Source organism: Rhincodon typus, chromosome 23, assembly GCF_021869965.1.
Source record: "Rhincodon typus isolate 14 chromosome 23, sRhiTyp1.1, whole genome shotgun sequence".
Lineage (NCBI taxonomy): Eukaryota > Metazoa > Chordata > Chondrichthyes > Orectolobiformes > Rhincodontidae > Rhincodon > Rhincodon typus.
The window spans coordinates 47,531,100-47,553,158 of NC_063354.1; positions in this window are offsets into that span (position 1 = coordinate 47,531,100).

A 22,059-nucleotide genomic window follows, 5' to 3' on the forward strand; every position below is an offset into this window, starting at 1 on the left:
GGGGTGGAGGAGTTGCATTACTGGTCAAAGAGGATATCACAGCTGTGCTGAAGGAGGGCACTATGGAGTACTCGAGCAGTGAGGCAACATGGGCAGAGCTCAGAAGGAGGAAGGGTGCGGTAACAATGTTGGGGCTGTACTACAGGCCTCCCAACAGCGAGCGTGAGATAGAGGTACAAATATGTAGACAGATTATGGAAAGATGTAGGAGCAACAGGGTGGTGGTGATGGGAGATTTTAATTTTCCCAACATTGACTGGGATTCACTTAGTGTTAGGGGTTCAGATGGAGCAGAATTTGTAAGGAGCATCCAGGAGGGTTTTCTAGAGCAGTATGTAAATAGTCCAACTCGGGAAGGGGCCATACTGGACCTGGTGTTGGGGAATGAGCCTGGCCAGGTGGTTGAAGTTTCAGTAGGGGATTACTTTGGGAATAGTGATCACAATTCCATAAGTTTTAGAATACTGATGGACAAAGACGTGAGTGGTCCTAAAGGAAGAGTGCTGAATTGGGGAAGGCCAACTACAGGAAAATTTGACAGGAGCTGGGGAATGTGGATTGGGAGCAGCTGTTTGAGGGTTAATCCACATTTGATAATGTGGGAGGCTTTTAAAGAGAGTTTGATTAGAGTGCAGGACAGACATGTCCCTGTGAAAATGAGGGATAGAAAGGGCAAGATTAGGGAACCATGGATGACAGGTGAAATTGTGAGACTAGCAAAGAGGAAAAAGGAAGCATACATAAGGTCGAGGCGACTGAAAACAGAGGAAGCTTTGGAAGAATAATCGGGAAAGTAGGACCAATCTGAAACGAGGAATTAAGAGGGCTAAAAGGGGTCATGAGATATCTTTAGCAAACAGGGTTAAGAAAAATCCCAAAGCTTTTTTTCATACATAAGGAGCAAGAGGGTAACTAGAGAAAGAGTTGGCCCACTCAAGGACAAAGGAGGGAAGTTATGTGAAGAGTCAGAGAAAATGAGTGAGATTCTTAATGAGTACTTTGTGTCGGTATTCACTGAGGAGAGGGACATGACAGATGTTGAGGTTAGGGATTGATGGATTAGTCTAGGTCAAGTCAAGGAGGGGGGAAGTGTTGGGTATTCTAAAAGGCATTAGGGTGGACAAGTCCCCAGGTCTGGATGGGATCTAGCCCAGGTTACTGAGGGAAGTGAGAGAGGAAATAGCTGGGGCCTTCACAGATATCTTTGCAGCACCCTTGAGCACGGGCGAGGTACCGGAGAACTGAAGAATTGCTGATGTTGTCCCCTTGTTTAAGAAGGGTAGCAAGGATAATCCAGGAAATTATAGACCAGTGAGCCTGACGTCAGCGGTGGGGAAGCTGCAGGAGAAGATACTGAAGGTTCGGATCTATTTACATTTGGAAGAAAATGGACTTATTAGTGATAGGCAGCATGGTTTTGTGCAGGGAATGTCATGTCTTACCAACTTGATAGAATTCTTTGAGGAATTGAGAAAGTTGATAGATGAGGGAAGGGCTGTAGATGTCATATACATGGACTTCAGTAAGGCGTTTGATAAGGTTCCCCACGGTAGGCTGATGGAGCAAGTGAAATCGCATGGGGCCCAGGGTGTACTAGCTAGATGGACAGAGAACTGGCTGGGCAACAGGAGACAGAGAGTTGTAGTGGAAGGAAGTTTCTCAAAATGGAGAACTGTGACCAGTGGTGTTCCACAGGGATCCGTGTTGGGACCACTGTTGTTTGTGATATACCATAAATGATCTGGAGGAACGTATAGATGGTCTGATTAGCAAGTTTGCAGGTGACACTAAGATTGGTGGAGTAGCAGATAGTGAAGGGGACTGTCGGAGAATGCAGCAGAATATAGAAAGATTGGAGAGTTGGGCAGAGAAATGGCAGATGGAGTTCAATCCAGGCAAATGCGAGGTGATGCATTTTGGAAGATCCAATTCAAGAGCGAACTATACGGTAAATGGAAAAGCCCTGGGGAAAATTGATGCACAGAGAAATCTGGGTGTTCAGGTCCATTGTACCCTGAAGGTGGCAACGCAAGTCGATAGAGTGGTCAAGAAGGCACACGGCATGCTTTCATTCATCGGACGGGGTACTGAGTACAAGAGTTGGCAGGTCATGTTACAGTTGTATAGGACTTTGGTTCGAACACATTTGGAATACTGTGTACAGTTCTGGTCGCCACATTAACAAAAGGATGTGGATGCTTTGGAGAGGGTGCAGAGGAGGTTCACCAGGATGTTGCCTGGTATGGAGGGCGCTAGCTACGAAGAGAAGTTGAGTAGATTAGGATTATTTACATTAGAAAGACGAAGGTTGAGGGGGGACCTAATTGAGGTCTACAAAATCATGAGAGGTATGGACAGGGTGGATAGCAAGAAGCTTTTTCCCCAGAGTGGGGGACTCAATTACCAGGGGTCACGATTTCAAGGTGAAAGGGGAAAAGTTTAAGGGAGATATGCGTGGAAAGTTCTTTACGCAGAGGGTGGTGGGTGCCTGGAATGCGTTGCCAGCGGAGGTGGTAGAGGCGGACACGATAGTGTCATTTAAGACATATCTAGACAGATACTTGAATGGGCAGGGAGCAGAGGGGCACAGATCCTTGAAAAATAGGCGACAGGTTTAGATAGAGGATCTGGATCGGCGCAGGCTTGGAGGGCCAAAGGGCCTGTTCCTGTGCTGTAATTTTCTTTGTTCTTAACTTATTCCTTCATAAGAAGTGAGGACAGAACCAGCTCCCAATCTATCAATTCTTTTTTATTCTCACCTGTCTTTTTTAAAACTTAACTGGCTTGAAGGTAGAAGACATACGGGGGTGGTGGAGAGTTGCTTTTCAGACTAGAGGCCTGTGACCAGTGGTGTGCCACAAGGATCGGTGCTGCATCCACTGCTTTTCACCATTTACATAAATGATTTTTGATGTGAATATTGGAGTTAAGGTTAGTAAATTTAGAGATGAAACCTAAATTGGATGTGTCGTGGACAGCGAAGGTTACCTCAGAGTACAACAGGATCTTGATCAGATGGACCCATGGGCCAAGGAGTGGCTGATGGAGTTTAATTTAGATGAATGTGAAGCACTGCATTTTAGGAAAGGCAAAGCTGCGCATGATTGTTACACTTCATGGTGCTGAACAAAGAGACCAGTGAGTGCAGGCTCATAGTTCCTTGAAAGTGGAGTGGCAGGTTGATAGGATAGTGAAGGTGGTGTTTGGTATGCTTGCCTTTATTGGTCAGTGCATTGAACATAAGAGTTGGGAGGCCATCTTGCGACTGTCCTGGACATTGCAGAGGTCACTTTTGGATTACTGCGTGCAGTTCTGGTCACCCAGCTATTGGAAGAATGCTGTTCAAATTGAAAGGGTTCAAAAAAGATTTACAAGAATTTTACTAGAGTTGGAGTGTTTGAGCTATAGCGAGAAGCTGAATAGACTGGGGCTATTTTGCGTGGAGTGTCAGAGACTGAGCGGTGACTTCATAGAGGTTTATAAAATCGTGAGAGTCATGGATAGGGGAAATAGACAAGGTCTTTTCTCCGGGGTGGGGGAATCCAAAACCACAGGATATAGTTTTAAGGTAACAGGGGAAACCTTTAAAAAGGGACCTAAAGGGCAACTTTTTCACGCAGACAGTATTGAGTATATGGAATGAGCTGCCAGAAGAAGTGATGGAGGTGGGTACAATTACAACATTTAAAAGGTATCAGGATGGGTATACAAATAGGAAGGATTTTGGGGGATATGGGCCAAATGCTGGCAAATGGGATGAGATTGATTTTGAATATCTGATCAGCATGGAGGAGTTGGACCAAAAAGTATCTGTTTCTGTGCTGTGCATTGCAATGACTCTGCCTGAAACAGCCACCTAACTGTAGCTACAATATCCTTGACAATACTGCTATGTTGATTCTCAATCAGATTTGCGACATTTTTCCCCTCAGAGTACCACACCTCTTGGGCTCCACTGTTGGTTGGGTACTAGATCCAAAAATTAACTTTCTTGTCCCCACTTCCACACAGCCTTAATTTGCCTCCCCAAATCTATAAATGTTGATATTATTTTTGCAGCTTTTAACTGTCTCAGTTTTAGGTAAGAGACACCTGTTGAACACATATCTATTCACCTCACCCTCTCTCTCATTCAATCTACACTAAGCAAGCTTATTTTCATATTTCTGACCAACGTTTGGCACTGCGACCAGATCGAGGAATTGATGCTGATGGAGAAAATCAGTTCTCAGACCACGATATCTGTTTGGTGTTCTGGAATTCAGCTTTAACATTAAGAGTATTTATATTGAAATTATTTACACCACAGTTTCTCAGTCCACTTGGCCTGCTCCCTCATCAATGCCTCTCACAGCAAGCCTGGACCCTTTTATCCATTCAGGCTATCCCACAAAATATTTCAGCTTGATTGAGGGACAAACTGAGTGTCCTTTGAAATCCACACACCTCAAATATTGCAGATGGTAGCTTTTTGGAGTAAGATACATGCACGATAAACAAAAGAGATAAATCTGTTGTAAATTCAAGATTAACACATTAGAGACATTGGTGTAATTATTGTAGTCACTGCCCATACAAAAAAATAGGCAATGGCTCCACAGTCAATTTTGTCCCCTCTCCAAAAATAAGTTTCTTCCTGATTCTAGCATGCACACAACACTGCATCGCTTTGCGAAATACCACTTTCCAGATTCATTCTATCAATTTCTGCTCCTTCTGAATGTTTATTTTGTGATAGAAACATCCACAATTTTATGACATGGATAGTGGGAAAGTTTATAAAATGACCATTTTAATCGTTCTGATTACAACTCCATATCTCACTTTGCATTAAACAGCGAAGGATTTTGGCCTGGGTGTCAGTTCAATAACAATCTGGAACTGCTTCCCACTTGTACCAATAACTACTGCAATCTCCTCAGATCCTTACTAAGGGTAGACTATTAATCCAGAAAATGAGTTCATGCTGTGGGAATCCAAGTTTGAATCCCACAACGGCAGTTGTTGGAATTTGAATTCAATAATTTAAAACAAAGTCTGGAATTAAGAATCTACTGATCACCAAGAAATCATTGCCGATTGTCAGAAAAAAAAACATCTGGTTCACTTCCTTCAGGGAAGGAAATCTGCCACCCTCATCTGGTCTGGATGACATGTGACTCCAGACCCCAGCAATGGGGTTGACTCTCAACTGCACTCTGAAATGCCCTTGCAAGCCAGTTGTACCAATCGCTACAAGAAACTGGACTGAACATCTGGCAACAACTCTGGCACCGGAAAAGACAATGGCAGAAACAGCCATGTTCAATCCTGTAACTTCCTCCTCACTAACATCTGAGGGTGAGTGCCAAAATTGGGAGAGATGTCATATTGACTCATCAAGCAACAACCTGACATTGTGTGTAAGGTATGAATCTGTCAATTTGACGATGTCCCAGACACCACCATCACCATGCCTGGATATTTCCTGTCCCACTGGCAGGACAGACCCAGGAGAGGTGGCAGCACAGTGGAATAGAGGCCGGATGGTGTTGCTCTAGCAGTCCTCAACATTGACTCCGGACCCCATGAAGTCTCATGGCTTCAGGTTAAACATGGGCAAGGAAACCTCCTGTTGATTATCACATACAGTCCTCCATCAGCTGATGAATCAGTATTCCTCCATGTTGAACAACACTTGGAGGAAGCACTCAGGATGGCATGGGCACAAAATGTACTCTGGGTGGGGGATTTCAACGTCCATCGCCAAGAATGGCTCAGCAATATTACTACTGATCAAGCTGATTGGGTTCTAAAGGACATAGCTGCTAGACTGGGTCTGCGGCAGGTGGTGAGGGAACCAACAAGAGAGAAAAACATACTTGAACTCATCCGCACCAATCTGCCAGCTGCGGTTGCATCTGTCCATGACAGTAGCGCTAAGAGTGACCATCTCACAGTCCTTGTGGGGACAAAGTCCCGCCTTCACGTTGAGAATAACTTCCATCGTGTTGTGTGGCTCTATAACTGTGCTAAAAGGGACAAACTTGGTACAAATCTAGCAACTCAAGACTGGGCATCCATGAGGCGCTGCGGACCATCAATAGCAGCAGAATCCGACTCCATCTCAATCTTTAACCTCATGGCCCGGCATCTCCCCAACTCAACCATTACCATCAAGCCAGGGCTTCAACACTGGTTCAATGGACAGTGCAGGAGGGCATGCCAGGAGCAGCACCAGGCATACCTGAAGATGAGGTCTCAACCTGGTGAAGCCACTAAACAAAACTACTTGCATGCCAAACAGCGAAAGCAGCAAGTGATAGACAGAACTAAGCAATCCCACAACCAACGGATTCGATCTAAGCTCTGCAGTCCTGCAACTTCCAGTTGTGAATGGTGGTGGACAATTAAACAACCCACTGGAGGAGGATGCTCCACAAATATCCCCATCCTCAATGATGGAAGAGCGAACACATCACTGCAAAAGACAAGGCTCAAGCTTTTGCAGCAATCTTCAGCCAGAAGTGCCAAGTAGATTATCCATCTCAGCCTCCTCCAGTAGTCCCCAGCTTTACAGATACCAGTCTTCAGTCAATTCAATTCACTCCACGTGATATCAAGAAACAGTTGGTGACACTGGATACTGCCAAGGCTACGGGCCCTGACAATATTCCAACAATAGCACTGAAGACTTGTGCTCCTGAACTCCCAACATGTATATCCTGTACATAAAAAGCAGGACAAATCCAACCTGGCCAATTACCGCCCCATCAGTTCACTGTCAAATCATCAGTAAAGTGATGGAATGTGTCATTAACAGTGCTATCAAGCAGCATGTGCTCAGCAATAATCTACTCAGTGATGCCCAGTTTGTGTTCCGCCAGTGCCACTCAGCTCCTGATCTCATTACGGCCGTGGTTCAAACATGGACAAAAGAGCTGAATTCAAGAGGTGAGGTGAGATCAAGGCTGCATTCAACCAAGTGTGGCATCAAGGAGCTTGAGCAAAACCGGCCGAATCAATGGGGCAAAACCTCTGGTGGTTGGAGATATACCTGACACATAGGAAAGATGGTCGTGGTTGTTGGTGGTCAATCATCTCAGCAGGAGTTCCACAGTGTTGTGTCCTCGGCACAACCATCTTCAGCTGCTTCATCGATGACTTCCCTCCATCATAAGGCCAGATGTGGGGATGTTCACCAATGATTGCGCAATTTTCAGCACCTTTTGTGACTCCTCAGATACTGAAGCAGTCTGTGTTCAAATGCAACAAGATCTGGACAATATCCAGGATTGGGCCAACAAGTGGCAAATTACATTCGCACCACACAAATGCCAGGTTATGACCATCACCAATAAGAGACAATCTAACCACCACCCCTTGACATTCAATGGTGTTACCATCACTGAATCCCTCCACGATCAACGTCCTGGGAGTTACCATTGACCAGAAACTCAACTGGACTCACTGCATAAACACAGTTGCTACAAGAGCAGGTCAGAAACTAGGAAATCTGTGGTGAGCAACTCTCCTCCTGACTCCTCAAAGCCTGGCCACAATCTACAAGGCACAAGTCAGGAGTGTGATGGAATACTCCCCACTTGCCTGGATGAATACATCCCCAACAACACTCAAAAAACTTGACACCATCCAGGACAAAACAGCCCGCTCGATTGGCAGGACATTCACAAGCATTCACTCCCTCCATCAACACTCAGCAGCAGCAGTGTGTACTATCTACTGCAGAAATTCACCAAACATCCTCAGACAGCACCTTCCAACCCACGACCACTTCCATTTAGAAGGACAAGGGCAGCAGATATCTGAAAACACCATGAACTCCAATTTCCCCTCCAAGCCACTCACCAACCTGACTTGGAAATGTATCGCTGTTCCTTCACTGTTGCTGACTCAAAATCGTGGAATTCCATCCCTATTAGCATTGTGGGTCAACCTACAGCAGGTGGACTGCAGCCCTTCAATAAGGCAGCTCACCACCACCTTCTCAAGGGCAACTCGGGATGGACAAGAAATGTGGACCGGCCAATGGCGCACACTTTCCACAAATGAACAGAAAAAAAACTCGATGACCATCCTGGATGACATGTGTCCAAGGGTGATACGTGTCAATCATATTGTGCCCCTCCCCCACACCGGACTGAAGGCATAAACCAAGTTATGATTTGACCCTTTCCGATTTTAGTCAGTTGTCTCACCTTGCAATACACGCAAGCATTGGTCTGCATTTCGAGGGCTGCTCAACATGCCCCACTATGCTGAAACAATTTTGCTTCTTGGGGTAAAATGAATATTCCCATGTGAAAAAAAACAATCCCTTTCAATATTCTCATGTCTGTGACTCTCTGAACAATCTACTCCTTGTCAAACCTCTCAAAACTCCCTGTTAATATTTGAGACCTCTGCTTCGATCACTCCCACCTCCCATCTCCATTCTGAGCATTTGTTTCACTCCAGAAAAAGGCCCTCAATGTCTTCATCTTTCCTCATTTTTATTTATTTCCTGGCAAGTTGTACAGGTCAGGCCAAGGCTTCGTTTGGCTGATCATTGCATGAACATCGAGAAAAACGCAGAACTGAACTTCACATACTCATTGCCAACACTTGCATCTGTCCCAGATACAAATATGACCTTCCCCATGTTATTGATCCATGCCAGCACAGCAACTCTTTCACTCGATGCAAATCGTCTTGCAAACTGAACTTCGCATAAATGTATACTCCAATGTCCCCCAGTTAACGGATTACCAAGTGGTTCATCTTGCATTATGACTATCTCATGTTGAATCAATTCAGTCGCAGTCACTTGCAACTCACCCAAAATCCAATCTGCTGCAAGTATACAGAATTACTGGCCTAATATTACAGAGACTGACTTGGCATCCATTGATGATACATTCCAATGTACTCACCAGAATTTATCGCGAGCTCCAACATAAAATTCTGTAACCACTTGTGGGTAACTACTGTCGAGTTCTAAACCAGGATTAACAATGAGCATTGTACCACCTCCAACTACCAATTGACCAAGGGCTCCAGAGTCCACACAATGTCTCATCCCTGAACACAGTAGGCTGGGTCCTCAAAATACCCCCAATGTCATGAGGGAGGTATACTTGCACTAAAGCCAATGATTACGAAAGCCAAATCGTCTCACTGTCATTTCTGTGAAACTATTAACAACAATTCCTAAACTCAAACGTGTGACAATATCCTTTGAAATTCCAGGACTTAGTGGGTTCCACAGCGAGTTCAATCCTACCTCCAAATATAAGGCTATGGGTAAGGGCATTCACACAGACTCATACCTCCTGACAAAACATGCTCTGAGTTAGTTCTTCTTCCAACTGAGCACTGCGGATTGAAATAAAGAGGCACCCATTCCATACCCATCACTGTTGACAATTCCTGGAATTATTTTACACAGATTTCAAACATTATTAGTTCATGAAATGAGACTCACTGGGTTCCACCTTCACTCGGGACCTACTTCCAAGAATCAGCTTCTCTGTCCTGACAGTCCTACACAGCCCTAAACTGTCTCTCTCACATTCCCAACAGCAGTGAATTTTCCGGTTGCAATCTACATCAAAGATGTGTGGTTTTAGTGGACAGATCATGCTAAATTACCCATAGTGTCTCGGGATATGCTCTCGAGATGGATTAGTCATGGGAGAATAGCCATGGGTTTCAGGGATAGGGCAGGAGGTGTGTACTTGAGTGGGATGTTCTTCACAAAGTCAGTGTGGACTGGATGGGTCCAACGGTCTGTTTCCACACTGTAGGGATTTTATGATGATTTATCTCTCCCTCTCTGTCTATGTTCCCATTTCTAACCCTCTTCACATTAATGGATTATATCTGACTGATTTAGGTGTTGTACAGATAAGCGTTCACATGAACAAATCAAAACATCAGTGTTATCAATAGAAGCTGCCTCTAGATAAGCACATTTATTTAAAGTTCGAGAATTCATTGCAACTTTACAACAGCATGTTAAAGTAACAAACATCACAGAATCAAGTCTCTCCCTCCAGCTGATTTATTTCAGTGTTTCCTCATGCTTTCCTGTCAAGCTAGTCTTAAAAGCTTTCATCCTGATAAGACCTTAAGAAATAGGAATAGGAGAAGGCCATTTGGCTCCCTGAGCCTGCTCTGCCATCCAGTGGGATCATGGCTGTCTTGACATTCCTCACATCCACTTTCCTGCCCTTTCTCCATAACCTTAATTCCCTAATGGATCAAGAATCTATCTTAGCCTTAAATATGTACAAGAACTCTGCCGTTCTCTTTGGCAAGGAGTTACAAAGATTCACAAGCCTGAGAAAATAAATTCCACCGCCTCTCAGTCTTAAATTGACACCCCTTTATTCTGAGACAATGCCCCTCTGGTCGTAGACTCTCCTCTGAGGAGGAACATCATTCTCAGCGTTTACCCTGTCAAGTCCCTTAAAATCCGATATGTCTCAATGAGATCACCTCTCATTCTTCTCAACTCCTGCGAAATAGAGACGCAACCTGTTTAACCTTTGCTCTGAAGACCCTCCCTCGACACTGGGGACCATCCCAGTGAACCTTCTCGGAATTGCCTCCAATGAAACAATATCTGGACCCAAGCACTCATCCGGACTCCTCCCTGAGATCCGTACAGGTTATTCGCCTTATACATTGGAGGCAATTGCACAAGGGATATACTCGAAAAAACAGTGTTTCAAAAAAGAAACCCAATATTAAAGATGAATTTCACATATGGGAGATGTAGTTGATTCAGGACAGGCTGTTCAGAAGATACACACACACTGAGGTAAGTAAATAGCCTACAGCTGTTACTAAATATTTACTTGTCTCCATGATTAATTTTGTCCCATCTCCAAAAGTAGGCTTGGCACCAGTTGTATTATTCAAACAGCATTAAACCCGTGCCAGGGAAAAAAAACCCACCCTGAGGACTGACTGAAATCATTTTCACGTGTATTTACAGATGGGTATACATGGGTGCCCATCACATGCCATTCCTCAATGTTGTGATATAAAACTAAAATCACCACATGGCCAAAAGGACATAGGGCTGCTTTCTCATTGCAGAAACAGAGTGGAGCACTTTCAAAAGCAAGTTGAGATAATCACAGAGTCAAGAGAATAAATATTCTCCATCCATATTGATCCTGTCAGATGAAGGGAGGCAGGTTAATGAGAGAATGAGAGAAAAATGAGTTTGATGCAAGGCAGGCAGGCTGACTGAAAGTAAGAGAGACCAGTGACGTCGAGAATTTAATCCTCATAAACATAAGTTGGAATAAGTAGTAAGACGAGGGAGTACTCAATGAATAGGAGGACACTAGAAAACTGAGAAGGTCAGAGGGATCCTGGTGTGCTTGTGCACAGATCCTGGAAGGTGACAGGACATGTTAATAGACTAGTTAGGAAAGCATAGGGGCAGGTGCATTTTTCAGTTGATGTATAGTGTATATGAACACGATAGTTACGCTGCAGTTGCAGAGAATTTTGGTTTGGCTGCAGTACTGTGTCCAGTTCTGGTGATTGCACTAAAGGAACAATAGAATTACCATGGAGGGTATGCAAAGGAGAGTCACCAGGATGTTGCTTGAGATGGAGCATTTCAGATCTGAACAGAGGCGAATGGCTTGTATTGCTTTCTTTGGAGCCAAGATAGAGCTGCAAAGATAATATGAGATATGAGAATAGAAAGGAGCTGTTTCCCTTAGTCAAAGGGTCAATAACAAGAGGACACAGTTTGAAAGTGAAAGGCAGGAGGTTCAAAGGGGATTTGCGGAAAACCACCTCCACCCAGAGGATGGAGGCAGTCTGGAAAGCATTGCCTGGGATGGTAGTTAAGGAGGGAAACCTCACAGCCTTCAAAAAGTATTCGGATGAGCAATCATAACTTTGTGCGATTGAGGGCTTCACAGAGTCGTAGAGTCAGAGAGGTCTACAGCATGGAAACAGGCCCTTTGGACAACTTGCTGATGTTGCCCAGTTTTCACAATTAAACTAGTCCCATTTGTCTGTATTTGGTCTACATCCATCCAGACTTATCCCATCCATGTACCTGTCAAAATATTTCTTAAATGATGAAATTGTACTATTACATCTCATAGCCCATTTCAGACACACATCAACCTCTGTTTGAAAAGACTGTCCCCCCACCGCCTCGAACTTTTTGAATCTCTCTCCTCTCACCTTATCACTCAAGTCATCCAGTCCAGGTAGCATCCTAATAAATCTTTTTTGCACTCTTTCTAGTTTAAGAATATTGTCTCTACAGTAGGGCGACCAGAACTACATGCTGAACGACAAATGTGGCCTCACCAATGTTTTGTTCAGCTCCAACAAGATGTCCCAACTCCTCCATTCATTCAATGCTCTGTCTGACAAAAGCAAGATGCAAAAGACTTGGTCACCAACTTGTCTACCCGTGACTCCACTTTCAAGGAGCTACGAACCTGTACTCCGAGATCTTTGTTTTTGTAACACTCCCCAGGGCCCTACAATTGACTGTGTAAGTCCTGCCCTGGTGTGATGCACCAAAATGTAATGCCATGCATTTTTCTGAATTAAACGCCATCTGCCATTCCTTAGCCCAATTGATCAGGATCTCACTGCATTGCCAGATAACCTTCTTCAATGTGCATGATACATCCAATCTTGGTGTCATCTGCAAAGCTCCAAACCATACCTCCTAAATCATCCAAATCATTTATCTAAATGAAGAAGAACAGTGTCCCCAGTACTAATCCCTGTGGCACACCACTGGTCACAGGCCATCAGTCTGAAAAACAACCCTCGACCACCACATTCTGTCTTCCACCATCAAACGAATTTTATACACAATTAGCAAGCTCTCCCTGGATCATGCGAGATTTAACCTACCTCAACAATATACCATACAGTACCTTGTCAAAGGTCTTGCAAAGTCCATGTGGACAATGTCTACTACGATGCCCTCAATAACTTTCTTGGTCATTCATACAACACAGAACATAACAAAGGAACGGGGCCTTCAGCCACGATGTTGTGCCGATTATGACACCAAATTAAACTAATCCCTTTTGCCTGCCCTTGGTCCATATCCCTCCATTCCTTGTGTATCTGTGTGCTTAACGACAAGTTCCTTAAATGCCCTTATCGTACTCCTGGCACTTCATTCCATCCACCTCCCACTCTCTGCAAAAAAAAAACTGCCCCTCTTATCTCCTTTGAAACTTCCCCCTCTCAACTTCAATGCATGCCGCTTAATTTTAGATATGTCAACTCTGAGGAAAAAAGATTCTGACTGTCAACCGTATCTCTGCATTTCATAGTTTTATAGGCTTCTATCAAATCTCCCCTCAGCTTCTGCTCTGTAGAAAACAATGTGAGTTTTTCTAGCCTCTCTTTATAGCTCATATCCTCTAATCCAGGCAGCATCCTGGTAAACCGCTTCTGCACCCTCTCCAAAGTCTGCTCATCCTTCCTGTAATGTGGTGACCAGAAGTGAACACAATACTCTATGTGTGGCCTAACCAAAGTCTTACAAAGCTGCAATATGGCATCCTGACACTTGTACTCAATTCTCTGGATTAAATTCCAACTGACATTTCTCTGCCCATATCTGCAACTGATCTATTTCTGTCACCTCATTGAAAAATTCAATCAAGTTAGTTAGACATGATCTGCCCCACACAAAGCCATGCTGACTGTGCCTAATCAGGCCATGCATTTACAAATGAACACAAATCCTGTCCTGAAGAATCCCCTCCAATAGCTTCCCAACCACTGATGTGAGACTCAACATTCTATAGTTACCTGGATTTCATTTGGGAATTTCAACGTCCACCACCAACAGTGGCTTGGAAGCAGCACTACTGATCAAGCTGGTCAGGTCCTAAAGGACATAGAATCCAGAGGCCCAGGAAATGTTCTGGGGATCTGGGATTGAATCCCACCACAGCAGATGGTGTAACTTGTTTCAATACAATTCTGGAATTAAGAATCCAGTGATGACCATGAAACTACTGCCGATAGTCAGAAGATCTCACCTGGTTCACTAATGTCCTCTGCCTACGTGTGAATCCAGAGCCACAGCAATATGGTTAACTCTTAACTGCCCTCTGGGCAATCAGGGAGGCAATAAATGCTGCACAGCCAGCGACACCCTTGTCTTAATGAACAAAATTAAGAAAAAACCCTCATTCAACCACTACCATCCCAAGGTGATAGGGTGGTAAAGAAAGCATATGGCATGCGTGCCTTTATTGATCAGGGAATAGAGTACAAGAGTCAGGATGTCATGTTCCAGCTTTATAAGACTACGGGTAAGTCACACTGAGAGTATTGTGTTTGATTCTGGTCACCACATTACAAGAAGAAAGTGAAGACATTGGAGAGGGTGCAGAAGAGGTTTTCTAGGATGCTGCCTCCATTAGGCAGCATGAGCTGGAAGGAGAGACTAGATAACCCAGGATTAGGTCCTCTGGAGCGGCAGAGGCTGAGGGGAGATAATAAAATTATGAGATGCATATGTGATTCTGACAATCAGATTCTTTTTTCCCACAGAGTTGAAATGTCTAATACTAGGGGGCTTGCACATAAGGTGGGAGGGAAATAGTTCAAAGGAGATGTGAGGGGCAAGTGTTTTAGTGTTAGGTGTATGGAACACACTGCCAGGGGTGGTGGTGGAGGCAGATACGATAAGAGCATTTAGGAGGCTTTCAGATAAGCACATGAATATGCTAGGAATGGAGGAATATGGTCCAAGGGTAGGCGGAAGGGATTAGTTTAATTTGGCAACATATTCATCACAACATTGTGGGTAAAAGGGCCATTGTATTGTTCTTTGTTCTATCAAACCAAGGAATCATCCCTGATTCATTGGAGGGCATGCCAGGAACAGCACCAGCCATAACTAAAAATGGGTGGCAACTTGGTTGGCAGAGAGGTGGGTCTCTGAGTAAGAGAGGGGCACAGTAAAGGGAGGGAAAATGTTTCTGGTTTAAAGAGTTTCAACACACAAGGCCTGACAGGTAAGGCAGACGAGCTCAGAGCACGGATAGGCTCTGGGTTCTGGGATTTGATCCCACAACAGAAACAGGGCTGAGAGAAGGACAGGACTGGCAACTCCTTCTTCCTGGATACAAAAGCTACAGGCATGACAGAAGTCCAAGTAAGCAAGGTGGGGGAGTTGCCCTTTTAATTAGGGAGCACATAACACCAGTGTGCAGAGAGGATATTTTTGAGGGGTCATCATATGAGGCCATATGCTGAGATCTCCAAACAGCCAGCGGGTACTAGAAGAGTAGATGTGTAGAGAGATTGCAGATACCTGTCAGTATAATGGAGCACTATCGGTTGGAGATTTTAATTTCCCCGTATTGACTGGGCCACCCAGGGTGTGAAAGGCCTGGACAAGGTGGAATTTCTCAAATGTGTCCAAGAAAGTTTCCTAAATCACTATGTAGAGAGCCCTATTCAGGATGGTGCAACACTGGACCTCCTCTGAGGAACCGAGGTCAGTCAAGTGACTAAAGTGTCAGTCAGACAACACTTTGTGTGTCCCTGTGAGGGTAAAGGGAAAAACTGGCAGGTTTAGGGATCCCTCGCTGACGAGAGATTTTGAGGCTCTGGTCAGGAAAAAGGAGGCGGTATACACTGGGTTTAAGCTACCCAGTTTGGCCAGAGACACAGAGATGACCACAAAACTACACAGACTCCTCGGTACCAGGGTCGCCCACAAATGAACAACCACCTTGCGACAGCTTCTGACAAACGTAAAGGATCCCATACCCACAACCAAGTAAACTAACATAATATACAAAATAACATGCAAGGACTGTGAGAAACATTACCTCGGCAAAAATGGAAGAAAACTGACAATAAGGATACATGAACAATGACTAGCTACCAAGAGATATAACCAATTCTTACTGGTCTCAATAAACACGGACAAAGAAGGACACACATTCGACTGGGACAACACATTCATAACAGCATGAGCTAAACAGAGACATGCAGGAGAATCCCTGGAGACCTGGCATTCCAACCAGAACTCCATCAACAAACACATTGAACTGGACCCGATATACAAACCACTGAAAAACAGAACCAGAAGTAATGCCAACCACCCCAGCAAACCAAGGTATATAAACAACAAGCAGGACAGATTACCAATGCTTCACTGGAGGTACATGGACAATGCCACCTCGCAGGGTGAAAATATGTCTGCAACCAGCGTCACAGGTGGTGAAGAAGGCATGTAGCATGCTGGCATTCATCAGTCAAGGCATTGAGTGTAGGAGATGGGACGTGATGTTACAGTTGTATAAGTCGTTGGTGAGGCCGCACTTGGAGTACTGTGTACGGTTTTGGTCACCCTGTTCTCAGGGAGACACAGTTAAACTGGAAAGTGTGCAATCAAAGATGTACGAGAATGTTGGCAGGACTGCAATCATTAAATCCCCACAGTGTGGAAACAGGCCATTTGGCCCAACAAGTCCACACCAACACTCCAAACAGCATCCCACACAGACCCATCCCTCTACCCTTTCCCTGTAACCCTGCATTTCTCACGGCTAACACACCTAATCTACACATCCTCAAACACTGTGGGCATTTTTGCATGGCGAATCCACCTAGCCTGCACATCACTGGAGTGTGGGAAGAACCCGCAGGAAACCCATGCAGACACGGGGAGAATGCATAACCACCATAGAGACAGTCGTCCAAGGGTGGAAATGAACCCTGGCCACTGGCGCTGTGAGGCAGCAGTGCAAACCACTGAGTCAGGGTACCGCCCATGTGACCCACCGTGCCTCCCTTAGTAGGCCTCAGTGATAGGGAGAGGTTGGCTCGGATAGTCCTTGGAACATGACAGAATGAGGGGTGATCACATTGAGATGTATAAAACCATGAAGGGCATAGGTAGGATGAATGCATATAGCCTTTTTCCAGGGATGAGGAAATGAAAACTGGAGGGAGTAGGTTTAAGGCAAGAGTGGAAAAATTTAAGAAGGATCTGAAGGGCAACATCTTCATGCAGAGAGTGGTGCGTATATGGTTTGGGCTGCCAGAAAAAGTGGTTGAGGCAGGTACAATAGCAACATTTAAAAACCATTTGCATAGATTCCTGGATGGCAAGACTAGAGATGGATATTGACCAAATGCGTGCGATTGAAATGAGCTATATGGGCCATCATTGTCAGCATGGACCAGTTTGGGCCTAAGGGCCTGTTTCCATGCTGGATTACTGTTTGATTCTCTGACTCTATCAGGCCACTGGAGCCATGCCCTTCAAAATTCATTTATAGAATTTCAGTGTCGCTGGCTAGGCCAGCATTTATTGCCCATCCCTGATTGATCAGAGGGCAGGTCAGAGATACACATGGGGCAGACGAGGTAAGGATGGGAGATTCCCTTCCCTAATGGTCATTAGTGAACAAAAAACGTTTTTCCCCAATTAACAATGGATTTATGGTCGTCATTCGAGTCTTAATTCCAGATATTTCTTGAATTCAAATTCCACCCTCTGCCGTGGCAGGATTTGAACCCCAGACCCTAGATATTACCTAGACACACTCCAGCAGTGACAGCAGTAGGCCATCGCCTGCCCTTCAAAAAAACTCACCCAAGTTCATGTGACACGATTTCCCACCCGCAAAGCCATGGTGACCATGCCTGATCAATCCCTGCCTCTCCAAATGCATATAAATCCTATCTTCCAGAATCACTTTAACAACTTAATCACCACTGAAGTCAGACTTACAGGTTTGTAGTTCCCGGTCTTCTCCTTATTTCCCTTCTTAAACTAAGGCGCATTTTTAGTTTCAAATCACTTTATGGCCTTGCTCCTCCATTTTATTTTTAATCAGCAACCTCACGACCCTCTGAGCCATCTGCATACAACTAATTCTTTCTTAAGCATCTGACATTTTCATCACGCCACCAATGGCAACTCTACAATGCCCTAATCTCTGGAGTAACTTCCAGTGGTCTCTGCCACTTGACCTGACTATCCTCCTTTAAGATGATCCTTAAATCTTCCTCTTTGAACAAGTTTTCGATCATTTGACCCAAGAAGATAATCAGGTATACGTGTAGAATTAGGCCATTCGGCCCTTCCAATCTGCTCTGCGATTCGATCATGGTTGATGTGTGTCTCATGCCTTTTGCCCATAACATGTCATCTCCTTTCCAAACAGACAAGAGCCTACCTATCTCTGCCTTAACTACATTCAATGTCTTGGTCTCCACAATCCTCTGTAGCAATGAGTTCCACAGATTAACCACACTCTAGCTAAAGAACCGCTTTCTTATCTCAGTTCGAAATTCTTCTCTCCAAGGCTCTCCCACTGGATGAAACTCGCCCATATCCACTGTATCCAGGCTTCTCAGAAGTCTAGACGTTTCTTGGGGTCCATGTCCATAGATCCTTCAAATTTGCCACCCAAGTTGATCAGGGTTGTTAAGAAGGCTTATGGCGTGTTGACTTTCATTAGCAGGGGGATTGAGTTTTCGAGCCACGAGCTTTTGCTGCAGTTCTATAAAACCCTGGTTAGACCACACTTGGAATATTGTGTTCTGTTCTGGTTGCTTCATAAAAGGAAGGATGTGGAAGCTTCAGAGAGGGTGCACAAAAGATTTACCAAGATGCTGCCTGGACTTGAGGCTTTTCTCATTGGAGCGAAGAAGGATGAGAGGTGATTTGATAGAGGTGTTCAAGATGATGAGAGGCATTGATAAAGTGGATACTCAGATTTTTCCACCAGGGTGGTAATAATTATTACGAGGGGGCAGAATTTTAAGGTGATTGGAGGAAGGTACAGGGGAAATGTAGGTTCTTTACATAGAAAGTGGTGGGTGTGTGGAATGCTCTGCCAGCGGTGGTAGTAGAGTCAGATCACATTTAAGCGACTCTTGGATAGGCACGCAGCGATAGTAAATGAAGGGTATGCTTGGTAGTTTGATCTTAGAGTAGGACAATAGGTTGGCACAACATCGCAGGCTGAAGGGCCTGAACTGTGCTGTAAAGAGCCTGTACTGTGCTTACTGTTCTGTGTTGTGTCAGGCTTCCCCCCTCATCCTGCTAAACTCCATCAGGTACACATCCAGACTCCTCAACCGTTCCAGATCCCTGGCATCATTTTGTAAACTTCCTCTCGACTCCAGCATAACAAGGGTTAAATTTACACGTGCGATTGCAAAAAGCTGCCTTACAGGTATGGAGGAGAGTCCGTAACAAACAAACTGTCACCGAGAGTTTGTATGGGAATCTCTTGTGTGTGTGCATGTCACAAACAATCTGTCATCTGGACCCTGTGGTTAGGGTATGGGAAACAGCTTGCGGTTTCAAGGGGGAATCAAGTGAAAAAAAAACATATAAAATGCAAGACTAAACCTGTTGCTGCAGAAGTCTCAATTTGCAATTATGTAGTCAACATACAAGAAGAAACAAAGCTGGATATTTGAAAAGATCATGAGTTCATTCTTTATTTCTTAGGCATCCAACAGCGAGCCCAGTCAAATCCTCTCCAACCTTTTGGATCCCCAGGCTAACTTTCTCAAATCATCTGGGAACCCAAGCTAAATCCCTCGAATGCTCACAGGCTAATCCTCTCGAATTCTCTGGAACCCCAGGTTAATCCTCTCAAACCCTCTGCGACCCCAGGCTAATCGTCTCGAACCGTCTGGGGCCCAGGCTAATCCCCTCAAATGCTCTGGGACCCAGGCTAATCTTCTCAAACGCACTGGGACACCAGGCTCATCCTCAAAAGTCTTCTGGGACCACGTGCAAAACCTTTGGGGCTGAGGACAATCCTCTTGAATCCTCTGGAAACCCAGGATAATCCTGTCAAATCCTCTGGGATCCCAGTCTAAACATCTAGAATCCTCTGCGACCCTTGCAAATCCATCTGAGTCCTCTTAGAACCCAGGATAACCCACTACAATCCTCTGGGACCAGAAGTGAATCCTGTCAAATCCTCTGGTACCCCAGGCTAATCCTCTTAAATTGTCTAGGAGCCCAGGCCAATCCACGTGAATCCTCTTGGACCCAAGGAAAATTCTCTCAAATTCTCTGGGTCACAGGCAAATTCTCTTTCATGCTCAAGACGGTCAACTTCATCCTGTGGGATTCCAGAGGATCATCTCGAATCCAGGCAAAACTGCTGGAATCCCCTGGGACTACATCCTAATCATCTCAAATGCTCTGAGACCCCAGCCTTACCCTCATGAGATCTCTGGAACAAAGCTGAATCCTCTCAAATCCTCTGGGACTCAAGCTGAATCATTTGAATCAACTGGGACCCCACGCTAATTCTCTCAAAGCCTCAGGGACTCCCAAACTTATCCTGTGAATTTTGTGGGGCACAAGGTTTATGCCTTTGAATCCTCTGGAACTACAACCATATCCTTTTGCATCCGCATTACTGCAGACTAATCCTTTTGAATCCTCATGGGCACCAGCATTATATCTCAGAATCCTTCACGATCCCAATCTAATCCTTTGGGCCCCAATCTAAATCAGCCAGGATCCCAGCCAGAACCTCTCCAATCCTCTGCGACTCAAGACTAATCTTTAAGTGTGTCAGTCCTAATGCTCTCAATTCCACTGGCAGTGCACCCCTAATGCTCTTGAATCCTCTGCGACCCCAGCCTAATCCCCTTGAATGCTCTGGGACTGCAGGTTAATCCTCAACTCCCCAGGCTAATCCTCTGGGAGACCAACCCAATCATCTCAGATCAAAGTCCATACCTCTCAAACACTCTGGGACTCGAGCCTAATCCTCTGCATCACTCTGGGATCCCATCTAAATGCTCTTGAATCCTCCAGGACTGAGGCCCAATCCTCTCGAGTCCTCTGAGATTCTGATCTAATCTTTTCTGATAGTCTGGGACCACAGCTGACCGCTCTCAAATTGTCCAGATCCCCAGACTAATCTTGTAATATTCCCTGCGACCATAAGCCAGCTCTCTTACATACTCTGAGACTGCCAAGCTTATCCTCCGGGATTGTGTGGGATTCCAGTGAAGCATTCTAAGTCCTCTGTGAGTCCAGACAAATCCCCTGGAATCTCCTGGGGCCACATCCTCATCTTCTCAAATGCTCTGGGATGACAGCCTATACCCTTACAAATTCTCTGCAACCAAAGCTAAATCCTCCGGTACCCCAGTGATCTCAAATTCCTCAAGATGCCCAAGCTTATCTTCTGAATCATGTGGGATCCAATGTTAATCCAATGTCTAATCTTCTTGCATCCTCTGGATCGCAGGCTAATCCTTTGAAATCCTCTGGGGCACCATTCTCCGAGTTCCCAACCTAATACTCCGGGAACTGAACCTAATCATCCCGTCACAAGCCAAAACCCCTCCAATCCTCAGGGACTCCAGCCTAATCCTCTGGGTCCCCATTCTAATGATCCCGCATCCTCTGTGTTCACATCCTAATGCTTTCAAATCCTATGTGTTATAACACTAATGCTCTTGATTACTCTGGGAGCCCATCCTAATGCTTTTGAATCCTCTGGAACCCCATCCTAATTCCCATGAATGCTCAAGGACCCTAGGCTAATCCTCTCGAATCCTCAGGGACTGCAGGCTAATCCTCTCATAACCTCTGGGACAGAGAATAGAGAACATAGAACTGTATAGCACAGGAATTGGCCTTTTGGCCAACGATGTCTTATCTGCCTCCACCACCACCCTGCGCTGTGCATTCCACACTCTCACCATTCTGTAAAAATCTTCTGCTCACATCTCCCTTGAATTTTTGCTCTCTCAACTTAAATACATGCCCCCTAGTAATAGACACTTCAACTCTCTGAAAAAGATTCTGACCGTCAACCCTTTCTATCCATCTCATAATGTTATAGACTTTTATCAAGTCGCCCTTCAGCCTCAACTGCTCCAGAGAAAACAACTCGAGTTTTTCTAGCCTCCCCCTATATTTCATACCTCTAATCCAGGCAGCATTCTGGTAAACCTGTTCGGCACCCTCTGTAAAGCCTCTGCATCCTTCCTGGAATGTGGCGACCAGAATTGAATACAGTACTCTGAGTGTGGACTTAC